The 18,390-nt window shown below is 49.8% G+C and overlaps 1 protein-coding gene across 11 annotated transcripts in view; it reads right to left on the reverse strand.

Annotated features, from left to right (window-relative positions):
* LOC129384481 (uncharacterized) overlaps window positions 1-18,390 on the reverse strand; it is a 564,425-nt gene that overhangs the window by 39,307 nt on the left and 506,728 nt on the right. The window lies entirely within an intron of this gene.

Raw genomic sequence — 18,390 nt, forward strand, 5'->3', positions numbered from 1 at the left:
CCATCGAAGATCAGAGGTTATGTGAATTCCTAAGTATTTAAAGGTATTTACGACTAAAAGAGGTTTGTTGGCTATGCGATATGTAAAACTTAAGGGATTCTTTTTACGTGTGACAGTCATTGCTACGGTCTTTTTCAAATTCACAGTCATTTGCCACGTCGAGCACCAGTTTTCAATTGTAGGTAGGGAATCGCTTAAAAGAAGTTGATCGTCAGGACTAGAAATTTCTTGATAAATTATACAATCATCAGCGAACAGTCGCAGTTTAACATGTATGTTTTCAGCAATGTCGTTAATGAACACTAGAAAGAAAAGGGGACCTAGGACAGAGCCCTGCGGAATACCGGAATCCACTGGGACCGCATCAGAAAGGACACCATCGACAACTACACTTTGACGCCTGTGCGAAAGATAGGCTTCAATCCACGAGAGAAGGCAATCGTGTTTTAATATGGGTTTTAATTTTAACAATAATTTATGATGTGATACGCGGTCAAACGCCTTCTCGAAATCAAGAAAAATGATATCGACTTGACTTCGCCTATCTAATGCTGCTGCCAGGTCGTGGACAGTTGCAATCAGTTGAGTAATAGTGGAAAGACCGCGACGGAACCCATGCTGTCGGTTATCGATAACGTGATTCTCCTCGAGAAAATTGGTTATGTGTTTACAGATGATGTGTTCTAGCAGCTTTACGGAAGTACACAGAAGAGAAATCGGCCTGTAGGAAGAAGGTGTTGACGGGTTTTGTTCTTTAGGAATCGGAGTAATTTTTGCGAATTTCCAATCTGATGGCAACTCTGAGCGTTTTAGCGACTTCTTAAAAAGTAAGGTTAAGTACCTTGCACACCACTCAGCATAACGGACTAGAAAGGTGTTGTTGGTACAGCGTATGTTATTTTTATTTTTTTTGTAGCGCAAGCCGAACAAGGACAACACACGGGCTGTATGACGTTTCGAGGGTGTATATATAGCGACGAGAACGGGAAATAAATCTGTTGAAAGTTAGCGCTGTGTGTGAGATGTGCCTTTCTGTTGTCCTTGTTCACCTTGCGCTATAACAAAGTAAGATTTCTCTGTCTCTCTTTCTTCGTTTCTTTATTTCTTTCTTTCTTTGTTCTCTCTTTCGTTCTTTCTTTCCTTCCTAGGTTCTTTTTTCCTCTTGTTTCTTCATTCATATTCAGCCATTGCATCTTTGCTTGCTTACGACGCTATGAGCCATTACTTATGCCGTTCTTCTTTCGGGTATGAGCCATTGCTACGAGCCACTTGAGGCGTTCACCTTAATAAACCAATATTTCGTGCGCCAATGTAGCGGTGCAGTTTGGGGCTGCTTCCACCACGGGCGCTAGGTCGGAACTAATGTTTCCATTGAGTGCATACGTATATCTGCATTAATTCTAAAAAAATCACGGTATCTTTTTCTTTATGTGTTAACAACAGACAGTTAAAATATATTCCGCAAAGCACTCATCCCGATACTTCAGTGCTTTTGTTCTAACAAACACGTGCGCGCTACTGTATTTGATACAATGTACTAAAAAAATTTCTATTGATTTCCGCCAGGCAGCTGTTTTAATTCTTAATTACGCCATGAAACCGAGCCTGATGCCACCAACGGTCATATATGTAATCGGGAGCGCGCACAATTTTCTCGCACACCTTCTGAGATGTAACGTAGCGCTGAAGGGCTTCTTGTATAGCGCAGGAGAGTCCATCGTAAAAGCAGAAGTGTACTGTTGGGCGCATGTGCTTAAGTTTATGAACTTGAATTGCGCGAAGAAAACCGTTGAAGCATTCACACCTGCTTCATGTGAAGCGTACTGCACCATGAATATCCAGGCAGTTATTTTTTACCGGCGCCAAACCTTAATAGAGCACTGTAAATCTTGCAGACACTATTGTTATGATTCAAGCACTGAAATTGGTAGCCTCTAGATACGGAGTAAGTTGAGCAGTTTGTTTGCGTAATAAACGAAGGTGCGACAATTAAATTGTCAATAATTGGTCTTAGGCGGCTAACGCACATGAGTAGCTTGGAGGCAGTCCTCGAGATTATCTAGCTGAGCGAATAATTATTAAACATGGTTCTGTTTTAGAAATGTTTTGCAGATAAACTCTGAAAGCATAACTGACGCTGACAAAGAACGTCTTTAAGGGCGACCAGATCGAGCCCAGTCTTTTGCGATAATGTGATCAATCGCATCGCTCCGTGAGTATGTTCCTTGCGGCCAGTCCGCTTTCGATGTACATTTTTTTTTTTTTTGAAATCAAGCAGTTTAAAGCTTTAATCTCAATACAACAGCGAAAGTGTGCCGCCGAAAGCTTGCTTGGTCGAAGAAGGGATGCACGACGCAATGATGGTGCAGATTTAGTGCGTCATCGCCGTCAAGAGGCAAGGAAGATAACGAACGTGAACCGCTCGCAGCTCCTCGCGAGACCATGCCGATGATGATGGTGCCATCGAGACAAAATACAGGGCGGCAATACTGACTGCACAGGCGCTTTCACTACGAAGCTGTGTACCTCTGCCCCGAAATGCATTTGTCGTGCCCAGGGGCAAAAATGTTGGCCGATCCTGGAAGCTGTGGAGCATCGGGCTGTCATGCGGCGGAGGTGAAGCAGGCTTCAAGAGCTCCGCGCATAATAATAATAATAATAATAATAATAATAATAGTAATAATAATAATAATAATAAAGATGCATTGTTTCACGTCGAAGCGTATGCTGGAATCATTTGTGAACCGCACATGGCCTCACGCGCAGAAGGCATTGTCGTATATGTAGAGGAGGAAATGTATGTACAACCATACAACATGACTCGTAAGAGGAGAAGGGCACCGACTGTGGGGTTGTGTGTGCCGTACAAACGAAAGACGGAATGATGATATCCACTGTCTATATATATTCAGGCACACTCAAGTGTGGTAATGAGAAGTTCGTGACTGCGCACATTGCATTGGTTAAAAAAATTAAATTATGGGGTTTTGCGTGCCAAAACCACTTTCTGATTATGAGGCACGCCGTAGTGGAGGACTCCGAAAATTTCGACCATCTGGGGTTCTTTAACGTGCGCCTAAATCTAAGCACACGGGCGTTTTCGCATTTTGCCCCCATCGAAATGCGGCCGCCATGGCCGGGATTCGATGCCTCGACCTCGTGCTCAGCAGCCCAACACCACACATTGCATTGGTTAGCCACGATGACACTACCCTTGTGATCACCATTGGAGACTACAATGTGGGCATTTCAAAACCAGAAAAGAAATGGTTCACTGAGTTTGTGCAAGAAGAATTTGGTTTGAAGTGCTACAACAATCCAAGTAACTCAATTAGGTAACAATGATTGTGCATAGATTCTACTTTGGCCAAGATTCTGTTAAGGTTGTAACCAGACCAACCCGTATATATCACAGTAATCGCAAAGCTATCGTCACTACCATTACCAAATGGTGAAAATAAATACATGACCCCTTGTCTAATCCTGTGCGATGTGCCACAGCTTAGCTGGTCATCCATCTTCACAGAGTGGAATGGCTCCTGATATTTTTTTTTTTCTTTTTGCGTAGGTTTCGCTTTGAGAAAGTGATAATGGCATAATGGCAGTGCCATTCGTTCTTGTCTCTGTAGATATAAATAAGATTCAAGTAAGCTCTATATCCGTGCCGTGCTTGCTTAGTGTCTGTGGAGTTGGGCTGCTAAGCACGAGGTCGCGGGATCAAATCGCGGCCACGGCGGCCGTATTTCGAGGGGGGCGGAATGCGAAAACACCCGTGTACTTAGATTTAGGTGCCAGTTAAAGAGACCCAGGTGGTCGAAATTATTACGGAGTCTCCCTCTACGACGTGCCTCGTAATCAGGTTGTGTTTTTGACACGTAAAAACCCCATATTTTTCATGTCTATATATCATTTGCACACGAGTAGGAGCAAGTAACGAAATTCTAGCTTCTCACACACCCCTATAGACACAAAGAGATATTCACCTCTCTCTCTCTCTCTCTCTCAAGCACACAGACACACAGATAACAAGCACGTTTGCCTCCATGCACATTTTCACGCCCCCACGCATGCACACACGAAGAAAAATGTGCGCACGCACGCACACACACGGAAATGCACGCACACACAAACGCACGTATGCTCGCAGACGCACAAACGCGCTCGTGCGCACGCAGATTCAAATACGGAGACACAAGCACGGGCGAACACACAAACTCAAGCGCACGCGCAAGCACACTGAAGACGTGAACACGCATATACACTTCCTCTCCCTCCCTGCTGCCTCTCAAGACGCTACTGCGGGATGAGGGAACCACACTTGCTCTGCAATTACAGTTCCAACGCCAGCTCTAATAGATCGCCCTTATTGTCTGAATTTCGTGCTTCTTGAAGTCAATACAGCTATGTATTTATCTACACTGGTTACACGAGTGTAGTTAGTGTAGGAAGTCGCCATTTTTTACACGCTGTAGAATAGTTTAGCTTCGCGTACCTACACGAAGTCATTTTTTGTAGTGTAGCATGAAAACCACACTTTCTACACTGAGCTTTTCATAAATGCAAGCAGCGGATGTCAAACAATATTGGTGATATAGCGACGATACTAAATAACCCGCGGTGGTTGCTCAGTGGCTATTGTGTTGGGCTGCTGAGCACGAGGTCGCGGGATCAAATCCCGGCCACGGCGGCCGCATTTCGATGGGGGCGAAATGCGAAAACACCCGTGTACTTAGATTTAGGTGCACGTTAAACAACCTCAGGTGGTCGACATTTCAGGAGTCCCCCACTACGGCGTGTCTCATAATCAGAAAGTGGTTTTGGTACGTAAAACCCTTAATTCAATTTTTAAGGATAGTAAATACTCGCCGCAAAGATCGTAGCGAAGTGCTTGCGTGACCATGCATGTGTCACAGACGGAGGTGAGTTAATCTTTCAAGAAGGTAAAATGATCTTACTCATGGATGCTGCAGGCTGTTTCAGACTGCGCGCTGACTTCGTGAACTGCGCATTCGCCATGTATTTAGCAGCAGTTTGTCTAGATTTGTTCACGACAGAAAAATCGTACACTGGAGTTTAGTTTCAGGGTAGCGTGATGTGGGCAATGCTAGGTCGTCTGCGTCGCCGTGAGTCCCCGATACCAGCCTGTGTGACGGCGATCCCTGCAAGGGGCGATCGCAAGCGGCTACAAGTAAAGCTCGATACGACGCTCCCTTGGGTCTTGCCGCTGCTAACACGTAAGTATACAGCCGGTAAGTGCGAAGTCAGGTGTTTTTCGTCTGCTGATACAGAAGACGACACGCGGCGGTCTGCTGTTATGGGCTACAGCCCGGCGAGCCAAGTGCAGCACACGACGTCATAACTTCTGCCCAGCACTATACTCGTCTACACGAGCCTGCGCGAAGTGAAGGTTAAAAAAGATAGCCCTAATTTTCCCTCTCTCGGGAGGGTGGAAAACAATCTGCTCCTGAAGTGAAATGTGACTTCACCGCCGATGCCTGGCCAAAACATTCCCTTAACGCACCACCGATGTTCCTACTAAGTTCCATAAGCGCATATTTTCTTAGAAGGGGTTGCAATGCCGACAATCGTCTCGTCGCAGTCCCGCGTCGTTTTCCAGGACGTGCAATTTTGATGTCGATGAGTGGTTCCAAATGTGCAAGAGCATCAGTGCCCACAACAGGTGGTACAAAAGTGTTATGCTCGCTCACATAATTTTCTACCTGAAAGGAATACCATGGCTCTGGTTTCGAAACCACAAGGAAGAACTGACGAGCTGGGAGCAATGTAAGCAAAAGCTCCACGAGTTGATCGGGAAACCTGTTGGCCATCAGCGAACTGCGCAAAGGGAACTTGGGTCCCGCGTAGAGGTGTCGACCGAATCATGTGACATACATCCAGGAACTTCTCGTCATATGCAGCAAGGTTGACGAGAGCATGTCAGAAGAAGACAGAGTAAAGCACGTACTGAAGGGCAAAGCAGACGACACTTTTCATCTTTTCGTGCATAAGATTTTTTCCACCTTAGCCTACGTCATTAATGAATGCCGACACATAGAAGAAGCAAAAAGTCGTCGCATCGCGCACCAGTTGATCCGTCTTCGAAATACGGATACTACGTCTTCGTGCGAGGACTTTCGCTCTGCAAATCAGCCGTCAACGCCTGAAAGCCTCGTCCGTATCGTTCGCCGGAAGATCGGAGCCGCGGCACCGGTTGGCTTCCAGACCTCTTCGAACTATTCTCGACTGACGATTTCCCTAGTGCAGTCTGTTGTGCGCGACGAGTTCGCGCACATTGGAATTCAGTCTCTCTGGTCCGTCAAGCGAGCGGACACCTACATTTTCCTACAATCTGTTATTCGCGAAGCCAGCACCCCTGTCGCCCTTCTCGCTACTCAGCGGAATGGCGAACATACGATGATCGGCCGATATGTATCAAGTGCCGGCACGTTGGCCACATTTCCCGCCACTGCCGCAATACCTGGATGTCATGCCAATATCAGTCTGCGCTGCAACCTTACCGCCACTCGCCAGGTACTTGTCTATCACCGCAAGATTCGACAGAGCCATACAACTATTCGCAGGCGTCCTCATCTACACGGCAGAGTCGTTCAGCCTCACCACGACGACCCCTGTCTCGCTCACCCACTATTTGCCGTTTTGCGTCCCCCATTTACCACCACTCTACGTGAAACTGACGGGTCCAGTTTCGAGAGATGACGCTGCTAGAACGACCGGGATTGCAATTGCTCTACTGATTTTGCCGATGGAAAGGAATTTACTTGATGTGACGTAGATGGTGTCCCTGTCGCTCCTCTGCTTGTAACAGGCGCGCCATCTATGTGATGAGCGACCAGCTTCATAGACAGCTCATGTACGCTCTGACACCTGCGGCGCCTTGTCTTGTGCGACTCGCTAGCGTAAGAACAGTGGCCACAATAGGAATGTGTGCCGCTCGCGTTGGTGTCTCTGGTCGCCAAACATCTGTTTTGTTTACTGTTAAGAGTGTCCCCATGACGTTATTTTAGGCCTTGATTTCCTATCCGCTCCCTCCGCCTTTATCTACTGCTCCGCTGGACTTCCCCTTGATTTACTTTCTCCTGACCCTCCCGAGGAAGTTCCCAGCAGGCTCTGCTTTGCTGAGCACATTAGACTCACCCCACAAGCCATAACCTGCGTCCTGATTTATACAGCTTCATCTGTGCCTGATGGTGACTGTGTTGCGTCTCCTCTCGCGGAAGTCCTTCTTGCTCATCACGTTGCTCTTCCGCAAACCTTTGTCAGTATCACCAACAACTCTACCCGCCTTCAGCTCGTCAAATTCGCAATCAGTGACCACGTCCTACCACAAGGCATAGAATTAGGTACGCTGTCTTCCTCCCAAGTTTTCCTGTTTTCAGCCTCAGCTGGCTATATTACGTCGTCTCCCGTTAACTCTACTTCTTTGCCGGCTGTCCTTCCTCAGCTCACAAACGTTTTTGCTCCCGAACTTCCGCCTCACCACGCCAACTACTTATGCCAGCTGCTCTCCGCCGTAACCGGCTTTTTTTTGACACTACGGTTTAGTTCGCGTGATTGCCACCACGTGGCGTACTGACCTTAAACTTTAAAACTTCCCGCGGTGACGCGTGACGACGTCAACAAAACAAAAATAAAATAATTAAAAGCTATCCCTGCGCATTGAACTTCGCCACAATGCTTGTCCCGCCGGCGTTATCAGTGTTCTTGATAAAGCATAGGCGCTCGTCACCTGCAAATTACTCGTCATCCTAAGAGCGTTTAGTCACGACGAGCAATGTTTGATTCCCGGCTTTTGATATGGTGTTTTTCTTGTGGTTCTTTTTTCTCTTCCTTTTTATTTTTATTTTTATTCTGTGGAGTAAATAAGCAAGCCTAACCGTCAGAAGCACTTCGTGGCAGCCTTTCGTCAGTCGGCACGCATTGTTAACGTCCGAACATCGCAGAGCGTCTACTAGAGACGCCATCGTGGACGGATATTGATTTTTACCTATCGAATTCGTTAAGGTACACACAATTATATCACTAGCGACTTTGCAATGCGCACTCATGGACTACCGTCGCAGCTGTAAATCTATATGTGCTTAAGTATTAAGACATATACATGGATATGTTGGTTTTTCACATTGACACAAAAGTCACGATACAAGAATTGAGCAAACTGTCCTTGTGACGTCGCAGGGTGTGAGATCGGGCTAGTTGGTATTCCATGCTGAAGTGACTAGCGCAAGAGTGGACACGGGACACAAAAGCGGGCGACATGGATAAGCGCAAACTTCCAACTGGGCTCTTGTCCTTGTAGCCTCTTTAGTGTCCCCTGTCCACTCTCGTGCTAGTCACTTCAGTCTGTGTCGTCGTCCGTTAGCATGCTATGCATCGATGCTTCCATCCGCTGTCTACACTCTAACAACAGTTTACACCCTTTGGGTTGCCCCTTCTGCCACACAAAGATAATCGTCATCTGCCTTGATGCGTTTCCTTTCTTTATCGCTGCGAGCCCGGAACTTTCCAGTAACGAACGGCACGCGCGTTATCAGCATAGAACAGTTTACACCCTTTGGAGTGCCCCTTCTGATAACGCGCGTGCCGTTCGTCACTGGAAAGTTCCGGGCTGGCAGCAATAAAGAAAGGAAACGCATCAAGGCAGATGACGATTATTTTTGTGTGGCAGAAGGGGCACACTCTTAGAAAAATTTACACCCTTTGGGGCGTATCTTGTCCCACAACGATAATTGTCATCTGTCTTGCCCGCGTTTCCTTTCTTTAACGCTGCGAGCCCGGTACTTCCCAGTCACGAACGGCATGCGCGTTATCAGTGTGACGCAGCATTCTCGACAGGAAAGTAGCGAGCGCCGAGTTTCAAGAAAGGAAACGCAAGCAAGGCAGATGACGATTATTGTTGTGGGACAAATATACACCCCAAAGGGTGCAACCGTTTTAAGAGTGCAAGCCAAAGGGTGTAAACTGTTCGTAGAGTGTATGACTGAACCTTGTGTAAATTGATCGCATGTGTGCGCGACGCGAATGATGTATAACTTTGTGGAAGGCACGCGGGTCCCAGCGATTACACTGCAACATTCGACGACTGATGTTTAACAGCTCGATCGCCGACCGTGTTCGCCGCTATCGTTGTGCTAAAGTGCAGCCTGTTTGTGTGGGCACAGGTTCGCCCAATACAAGTTAGTTTTGTCTTTCGCAGTATTGCTACTGTGCTCTTCAATGTCACCACCACGTGACAATATTTTGTGGGCGAGTGTACACCACACCATTCGTGAGCACTGATGCTGCGCATACAGCTATAGCGGGTGGATGAGCTTGGCGATAGCGCTGTACAATGGCGCTCGTACGTGCGGCGTCATATCTTTTCTAAGCGAAGGACAAAGTTTTTGATGAATAGCGGTACATTTCCAGTATGATAGGCGCACTTGTTTGAAGACCCTCTAAGCAGACTTGAATCATTTTTATAGGGTTCGGAGCCTAGAACGGTAGAAGACTTGAATAGTTCGCTCAGGCGCAGTTCGCGCCTGCTTACTGCGGTGATCCCATTAGGACATTTGATTAGTTTCCTGAATCCGTAGCGCTCGGTCGACATCGCGTAGGAGGAAGTATGCGATCTGAAGGTGGGCGACGACCACCGGAAGTTCGAGTTGTGGCGAGATGACGGTTCCTCAGGTGACCAATAAAGGAACGGGCACTGCTCTTATCTGAGCGACGCTGCAAGGATTGTCGTGCCCCGGGGTGCAATACGAGAAACCATATTCCTCAACTACTCTAGTATTGTCACGTGGTGGTGACGTTGAAGAACACAGTAGCAACAGTGTGAACGACTAAACTAAATTTCATTGGGCGAACCTGTGCCCGCAAAACAGGCTACACTTATAGCACAACGATAGCGGCGAACACAGTAGGCGATCGTCGTAAATCTGATCAGCGGGCCAAGCGCGTCGGCTTTTATACAGCAGTCGTCGAATGTTCCAGACTAATCGTTGGGACCCGCGTGCCTTCCACAAAGTTCTACACCATTCGCGTCACGCGATGAAATCTGATAACACAAGGTTCGACGACAACAGAGAGCCGGATAGAAGCATCGATAACTTTCCAGAAAATTCGGATGCATGCAGGCGCGTCCCACGCTGTGCGGTAACATTTGTTAGGCGGCGAAACGTGGTCGCCCGATAAAGATAAGTACACGTGTCAATACCCCCCTATTAAAAAGCATCGACCCGATGCTGCATACAAACTAAAGTAATAAAGAAAACACCCGTAGCAAAGAAAACAAAATGAGGAAGTTCGGTAGCGTGCGTAAAAGGGTTTCAGACGCACCACGTGGACCACTTCAGATCGTGCGCGGCGCCGCTGTGAATGCGAAATTCCGTCTGGCACGACCTCATAGTCCAGTGCGCCAATACGTCGAATGACCTTGTAGGGTCCGAAATAGCGGCGCAATAGTTTCTCACTCAGTCCTCGTCGGCTTATCGGGGTCCAAACCCAAACGCGGTCGCCGGGCTGGTACTCGACGAAGCGTCGTCGCAGGTTGTAGTGTCGGCTGTCGGTCCTCCGTTGGTTCTTGATCCGTAGGCGGGCGAGCTGTCGGGCTTCTTCGGCGCGCTGGAGGTAGCTAGCGACGTCAACATTCTCTTCGTCAGTGACGTGGGGCAGCATGGCGTCGAGCGTCGTCTTCGGGTTCCTGCCGTAAACCAGCTTAAACGGCGTGATCTGTGTTGTTTCTTGCACCGCCGTGTTGTAAGCGAAGGTTACATACGGCAGCACCGCCTCGCACGCCTTGTGCTCGACGTCGACGTACATTGCTAGCATGTCGGCGAGGGTCTTGTTCAGGCGTTCCGTGAGACCATTGGTCTCCGGATGGTAGGCAGTTGTCCTCCTGTGGCTTGTCTGGCTGTACTGCAGAATGGCTTGGACGAGCTCTGCTGTAAAAGCCGTTCCTCTGTCGGTGATGAGGACTTCTGGGGCACCATGTCGCAGCAGGATGTTTTCGACGAAAAATTTCGCCACGTCGGCTGCGCTGCCTTTTGGTAGAGCTTTAGTTTCAGCAAAGCGGGTGAGGTAGTCCGTCGCCACGACGATCCACTTATTCCCGGATGTTGACATCGGAAACGGCCCCAACAAATCCATCCCAATGTGCTGGAATGGTCGGCGGGAAGGTTCGATCGGCCGTACTAATCCTGCTGGCCTTGTCGGTGGTGTCTTGCGTCGCTGACACTCTCGGCATGTCTTGACGTAATGGGCGACGTCGGCGGTCAGACGCGGCCAGTAATACCTTTCCTGTATTCTCGACAGCGTCCGGGAGAATCCGAGGTGCCCAGCGGTTGGACCGTCGTGTAGGGCGTGCAGTATTTCTGGACGCAGCGCTGACGGTACAACAAGAAGGTAGCTGGCGCGTACTGGTGAGAAGTTCTTCTTCACGAGCAGGTTGTATTGTAGCATGAACGAAGACAATCCCCGCTTAAATGCCCTAGGGACAACGTCGGTGTGCCCTTCCAAATACTCGACTAGGGCTTTTAGCTCCGGCTCTCCTCGTTGCTGTTCGGCGAAGTCTTCCGCGCTTATTATTCCAAGGAAGGCGTCGTCATACTCGTCATCTTGCGGCGGCGGGTCAATGGGGGTGCGTGATAGGAAATCAGCATCTGAGTGTTTTCGTCCAGACTTGTATGTTACAGTGATGTCGTATTCTTGTAGTCTGAGGCTCCACCGTGCCAGCCGTCCTGAAGGGTCCTTTAGGTTAGCTAGCCAACACAACGCGTGATGGTCGCTGACCACTTTGAATGGCCTGCCATATAGGTAAGGGCGAAATTTCGCTGGAGCCCAAACGATGGCGAGGCATTCCTTTTCGGTTGTAGAATAATTGCCTTCCGCTTTTCACAACGACCGGCTAGCGTAAGCTATCACGTGTTCATGTCCATCTTTACTCTGGACTAGGACGGCACCGAGGCCTAGGCTACTGGCGTCAGTGTGGATTTGGGTATCGGCATGCTCGTCGAAGTGCGCAAGTACGGGCGGCGACTGCATGCGTCGTTTTAGTCCTTGAAATGCGTCGGCCTGCGGCGTTTCCCATTTGAACTCGACGTCACATTTAGTTAGCTGTGTCAGCGGCTCAGCGATGCGTGAAAAGTCCTTGACAAATCGCCTGTAGTAGGCACACATGCCAAGAAATCTACGCACTGCCTTCTTGTCGGTGGGCTGCGGGAACTTTGCGATGGCAGCTGTCTTCTGCGGGTCAGGGTGGACTCCAGACTTGCTGATGACGTGGCCTAGGAACGGAAGCTCATCGTAAGCGAAGCGGCACTTTTCTGGTTTCAGAGTGAGCCCTGATTACTTGATGGCCTCTAGTACTGTGGCAAGCCGCCTAAGGTGATCGCCGAAATTTCCGGCGAATACAACGACGTCATCCAAGTAAACGAGACAGGTCTGCCACTTAAATCCTGCTAAAACCGTGTCCATCACGCGCTGGAACGTTGCAGGCGCCGAGCACAGACCAAATGGCATAACCTTGAACTCGTAGAGGCCATCTGGGGTGATAAAGGCGGTCTTTTCGCGATCTCTTTCGTCGACTTCTATTTGCGAATAGCCAGACCTGAGGTCCATCGAGGAGAAGTATTTAGCGTTGCAGAGTCGATCCAATGCGTCGTCTATCCGTGGGAGGGGGTATACGTCCTTCTTCGTGATCTTGTTCAGACGACGATAATTGACGCAGAAACGTAGGGTTCCGTCCTTTTTCTTCACCAGGACAACAGGGGATGCCCACGGGCTTTTCGACTGCTGGATGATGTCGTCGCGCAGCATTTCGTCGACCTGTTCTCTTATAGCTTCGCGTTCTCGCTGCGAAACTCGGTAAGGGCTCTGACGCAGTTGCCGAGCGATCTCCTCGGTGATTATGCTATGCTTGGCGACTGGTGTTTGTCGAATCCTCGATGACGTCGAAAAGCAGCCTTTGTATTGTCGGAGCAGACTTCTGAGCTGCTGTTGCTTAATCACGGGGAGCCTTGGATTAATGTCGTAGTCTGGTTCGGGAATTATGGTCTTCGGGGTAGATGCGGCGGAATCCGAGAGGACAAACGCATTACTGGTTTCCAGAATTTCCTCGATGTAAGCGATCATCGTGCCCTTGTTGATGTGCTTGAACTCCTGGCTGAAATTTGTCAGCAACACTTCAGTTTTCCCTCGGTGCAGTCGAGCATTTCCTCTTGCGACGCAAATTTCACGGCCTAGCAGTAGACGTTGGTCGCCTTTGATGACACCTTCTACATCAGCGGGTATTTCGGTGCCGACCGAAATAACAATGCTGGAGCGAGGCGGGATGCTTACTTGATCTTCGAGCACACTCAAGGCGTGGTGACTACGAGGGCTCTCCGGCGGTATGGCTTTATCTTCCGACAGCGTTATTGACTTCGACTTCAGGTCGATGATTGCGCCGTGTTGGTTCAGGAAGTCGATACCGAGAATGACGTCTCGTGAACACTGTTGGAGGATAACGAAGGTGGCAGGGTAAGTCCGGATATGAATGGTTATTCTGGCCGTGCAGATTCCAGTCGGCGTAATCAGGTGTCCTCCAGCGGTGCGAATTTGAGGGCCTTCCCATGCAGTCTTAACCTTCTTCAACTGGGCGGCGATGTGTCCACTCATGACGGAGTAATCAGCACCTGTGTCCACTAAGGCGGTAATTGCGTGGCCGTCGAGAAGCACGTCGAGGGCGGTGGTTCTTTGTCTGGCGTTGCAGTTAGGTCTTGGCGTCGGATCACGGCTGCGTCGTGTTGAACTGAAGCTGGAACGTCGCGTCGTCAAGTCGTCTTTCGTCGGTGTAGTCTTGGCTTCCTGACTTCGTCGGGACGGCGGCGTGTCGTTATTATGTCGTCGAGATGGTCTCTTCGTCGTCTTCGTCGGCGGCGGAGGATCTTCGTCAGTTCGACGAACAGCAACCGCACCTCCATCGGTTGCTGCTTTTAGTTTTCCGGATATGGGCTCGCAGAGCGGCCCCGGGCTGGGCCGGAGTATGGTCGGCGTTGCGGCGACAGGTAGCGGCCTGGTGACGGCGAACGGGACGGTCGTCGGGAGTTCCACTGAGTGGCGGCTAGGTAATCGGCGATGTCACGTGGGCGCTCCCCAAGCTGTGGACGCGGCGCGTTGACGGCGAACCCTTTCAGTCCCAAGTCGCGGTATGGGCATCGGCGGTACACATGGCCCGCTTCTCCGCAGTGATAGCAGAGAGGGCGGTGGTCGGGGGCTCGTCAAATCTCCGTCTTCCTCACGTAAGTGCGGTGGGCGACGGGTGGGCGTGCTGGTGGCGGCGGCGGCGGACGACGGAATTGCGGCGTTACAGGGCCCTGGCGCGGTCGCGGAGGGGTGCCTCGACGGCGTGCGACGGCGCCGTAGGTCATTGCTTCCGGATTGGGCTGTAGTGATTCTGGTTGCACCTCAGGAACTCCAAGCGATCGGTGCACCTCTTCTTTCACGATGTCGGCGATCGAGGCCACTTGAGGCTGCGACGAAGGCAAGACCTTGCACAGTTCTTCGCGCACAACGACCCTGATGGTCTCGCGGAGATCGTCCGTGGTCAGTGATTGAATTCCTGCGTAGTGGGTAGAACTTGTACGGCGGTTGAATTGCCGGTTCCGCATTTCGAGTGTCTTCTCGATGCTGGTGGCCTCGCGAAGAAACTCTTCTACTGTCTTCGGTGGGCTTCGTATCATTGCGCCGAAAAGTTCTTCCTTCACACCACGCATGAGAAGTCGGACTTTCTTCTCCTCGGGCATATCCGGGTCGGCGTGGCGGAACAGACGGTTAATTTCTTCCGTAAAGATGGCAACGTTCTCGTTAGGTAGCTGCACTCGGGCGTCCAGCATGGCTTCGGCCCTTTCCTTGCGCACGACACTCGTAAAGGTGCGCAGGAAGCCGCTACGGAAGAGGTCCCATGTCGTCAAGGTCGACTCCCGGTTCTCTAACCACGTTCTGGCGGCATCTTCTAAGGCAAAGTATAAATGCCGCAGCTTGTCGTTGGAGTCCAAGTTGTTAAATGTCGCGATTCGCTCGTAGGTCTCCAGCCAGGATTCTGGGTCTTCAGTCGCTGCTCCATGGAAGGGGACGCTGGGGCAGCCATTGGGGTTGTTTTGACCACGATCTTCTTTTGTCGACTCAGGTAGAAGTCCGTGCTCGGGGGGCAGTCCTTGCAGTCTGCGGCTAGCACGCTGGTCTTCGGCGATGTTGGTTTTGTCCTCGGGCTTCGGCCTTGGATCGCGGCTTTGCGGGGGCGTTCGGTACATGAACGCACTGGCACCTCCACCAGATGTCACGTGGTGGTGACGTTGAAGAACACAGTAGCAACAGTGTGAACGACTAAACTAAATTTTATTGGGCGAACCTGTGCCCACAAAACAGGCTACACTTATAGCACAGCGATAGCGGCGAACACAGTAGGCGATCGTCTAAAATGTGATCAGCGGGCCAAGCGCGTTGGTTTTTATACAGCAGTCGTCGAATGTTCCAGACTAATCGTTGGGACCCCCGTGCCTTCCACAATGTTCTACACCATTCGCGTCACGCGATGAAATCTGATAACACAAGGTTTGACGACAACAGACAGCCGGATAGAAGCATCGATAACTTTCTAGAAACTTCGGATGCATGCAGGCGCGTCCCACGCTGTGCGATAACATTTGTTAGGCGGCGAAGCGTGGTCGCCCGATAAAGATAAGTACACGTGTCAGTATTGTGTCACTGGTCGCCCCGAAGGAAGCCACTGGGGGCCGTACACAAATGGTGAGGGATAAATAAGCAAATGTCTGATACCAGTGTTAACTGGCTAATGTTTCGGCGGATTTCAAAGGCACAGCGACCGGATATGCCACGGTTTCAGAAAGAGCCAACGGCATTGGCTCGAATGGTGGTGCACGGGCTGCCCGAAGTGCTTCGGCAGCCTACTATACGATGCCGTGCCCGATTGTTGCAACTAGGCACCCTATAGCCTCGGTCATGCACGAGAGAAGGTGCAGTCAATCAAACTCCTGCCTGAGCAAAGTACACCTCTTATTACCGAGAGGCTGGCCAGACGGTGGCTCGTCTCTTGGAGAATGCCGTCTATACACAACGCATTCATTGGAAAGCTATAGGAAGCTTTGTTACGCGTGATAAACACATTTAATTTTTGGCGATAAGCATTTTGAAGGCTTCGTCGTCTATTTCATTTATTATACGCTTCATTTTAGCCCTCTCGGGCATGGTTCCGTTCACCTGCTTAAAAAAATAGACAACGTCTTCAAAGCGCGAACTTCTCACTGGCTGGCTCTCTTCTTCCGCCAAGGCCTTATTCATTACGAAACTGCCACACAGCAGTGCGGCCGCTGGCCTCTGCGAATGGGATCTTGTAAGCTTTCTGGTTATAAGGTTATTCACGTCACAGTTTCTGTACCGGCCCCTCCTGTCGTACCAATGCGTAGTTTTTCGATGTACTCATTGATGATGCCTTTAAAAATGCAGGTTACTGCTGGCGTTTCGCACCAGAGCAGCTGAAAACCGGTGTCACCGCAGGCGGTTTAACGATGGTGCCATTGGTAATCGCAGCGGGTATAATGCAGCTTCGGAACTTTACAACTGTTGCATTTCTTAAGGTCTTTATTTACAGGGTCCTAATAACGGCAGAGGTAAAGTTCGGTACGGAAGGTTTAGCGGGCGAGCAGCCTGAACCCTCCCTATGCGTAAATGCCCTATGATGCGCTACGCTAGCCAGCGGTTCTTCTTCCTTACATTTGTCCACTGGAGAAAAAGACCCATTTAATTGGTGGCGCTGGTAAGCAAAGTTGTATGGACAGTGTAGAAAGGTTTGCGACTTCAAAAGAAGAGAAAGGGAGAAAAACCAGTGGTGGCACCTGAAGCGTAGTTCTTCAGACAATGTTCCAGTTGATATGGCTGGACGTGACGTATTGGTCGGTCCACTGTTAAGAGAGAACACGCGCCCGCGTGACCCATGCTCCTCGCAGCACCATGTACGGGGAAGCAGCGAAAACCAAGCGCATGCGCGAAACGGTGCAGGGATGCCGCGCGTCGTCTGCTGCCCCCCATCGCTTCGTCCGCGTGGCGTGCGGCTGGCTGACCACAAGTCTTGGGCAGCGATTGCAATGGGCGCGAGCTGAACGATCATAGTTGCACTTGTCTTGCCCGCCATCTGGATGCTCAGAGGATAGAAATGATGAGCTTTCAGAACATCGTAGGCGACATGAAGCGCTGTTTTTCTGGAGGAAGCTTTGCTTTCGGACGTTATCGCACAACCGATTGAAACGCACTCACTTTGTGCGTGGAGCGTGGCGCTTGACTCAACGAGCACGAGTCACAGCGCAGTTTCTTTTGGGCACTGTTCCGCACGTCAGCGATGTATGGTTACGGGGCGTGTAGTCTGTCGAGTTGCTGGCAGATACGAAAAGCCGTGTAAAGCGACCGTTGGGAAATAAGGAAACGTGAACATGTCTATAGTCATTCGAAAGTATCGCTCGTTTCTTCCAAAATGATAATGATGGAGTGACACTAACCTAATGATCAAATACATAAAGAAGACTTTGCAGTTACGGACGGCGTTGTGAATGTGTTTCCGTGCGTGGAATGCTCACGCGAGGCACAGCACAGTGACGTATAACCTTCTCCGAAACTTAGTTCTGCCGCTGCTTATTCGCATTCTACGGTACTGTATAGTAGAAATGAGTGCACTTATGTGCTTTCTACGTCTCATAAGTGGCAGTGCATGAAATGGAACGCTTCTCTTTCAAGCTCGGGACCCTTACGATTTCAGAGCAGGCCGGCATTTGCCGCCGCCCGTGTCGTTTCGCGCTCATTTTTTTGCCGCTGTCCTTACATGGCGCTGCGCAGAGCTACGCGCTCGCGTGTTCTCTTCAACAGGGTATGGGAATGTACACAGGCGAACCAAGACTGGAATGCTCCGTCAACCTGTTCGTTATACGAGGATACATACGAAGATTGATGCTGAGCACCTACAACAATTAGCTGGCCGGCGGTGCTTCGTTACACATTGAAGGCTACCCCAGGCCTCCACCAGTATAATGGGAGTGTTATTCGTAGTTCTACGCAACCGTGGGGCAGGAAGCAACACAATCAGTCTAGGCATGGTGAAATAATAATTTTGTTCCAATAACGACTAATCGTGCATCATTCTATTATTTGTTTCGATGGATTGCTTTCGATGCAAGCATTTTCGTCGATCAATTGATTGTTCGAAATTTTTGCAGGGCACCTTTAGAACGGTTGAAACACAGTTGAGTACGTTTGTAGTATCCTGTTTTCATATTTGAGAGGTAAAACCAAGTTTGAAACACAATGGTATAAACGTTTAAAAAGGAAAATCTTTAGCTTGGTAAA

This window comes from Dermacentor andersoni, chromosome 9 (genome assembly GCF_023375885.2).
Source record: "Dermacentor andersoni chromosome 9, qqDerAnde1_hic_scaffold, whole genome shotgun sequence".
NCBI lineage: Eukaryota > Metazoa > Arthropoda > Arachnida > Ixodida > Ixodidae > Dermacentor > Dermacentor andersoni.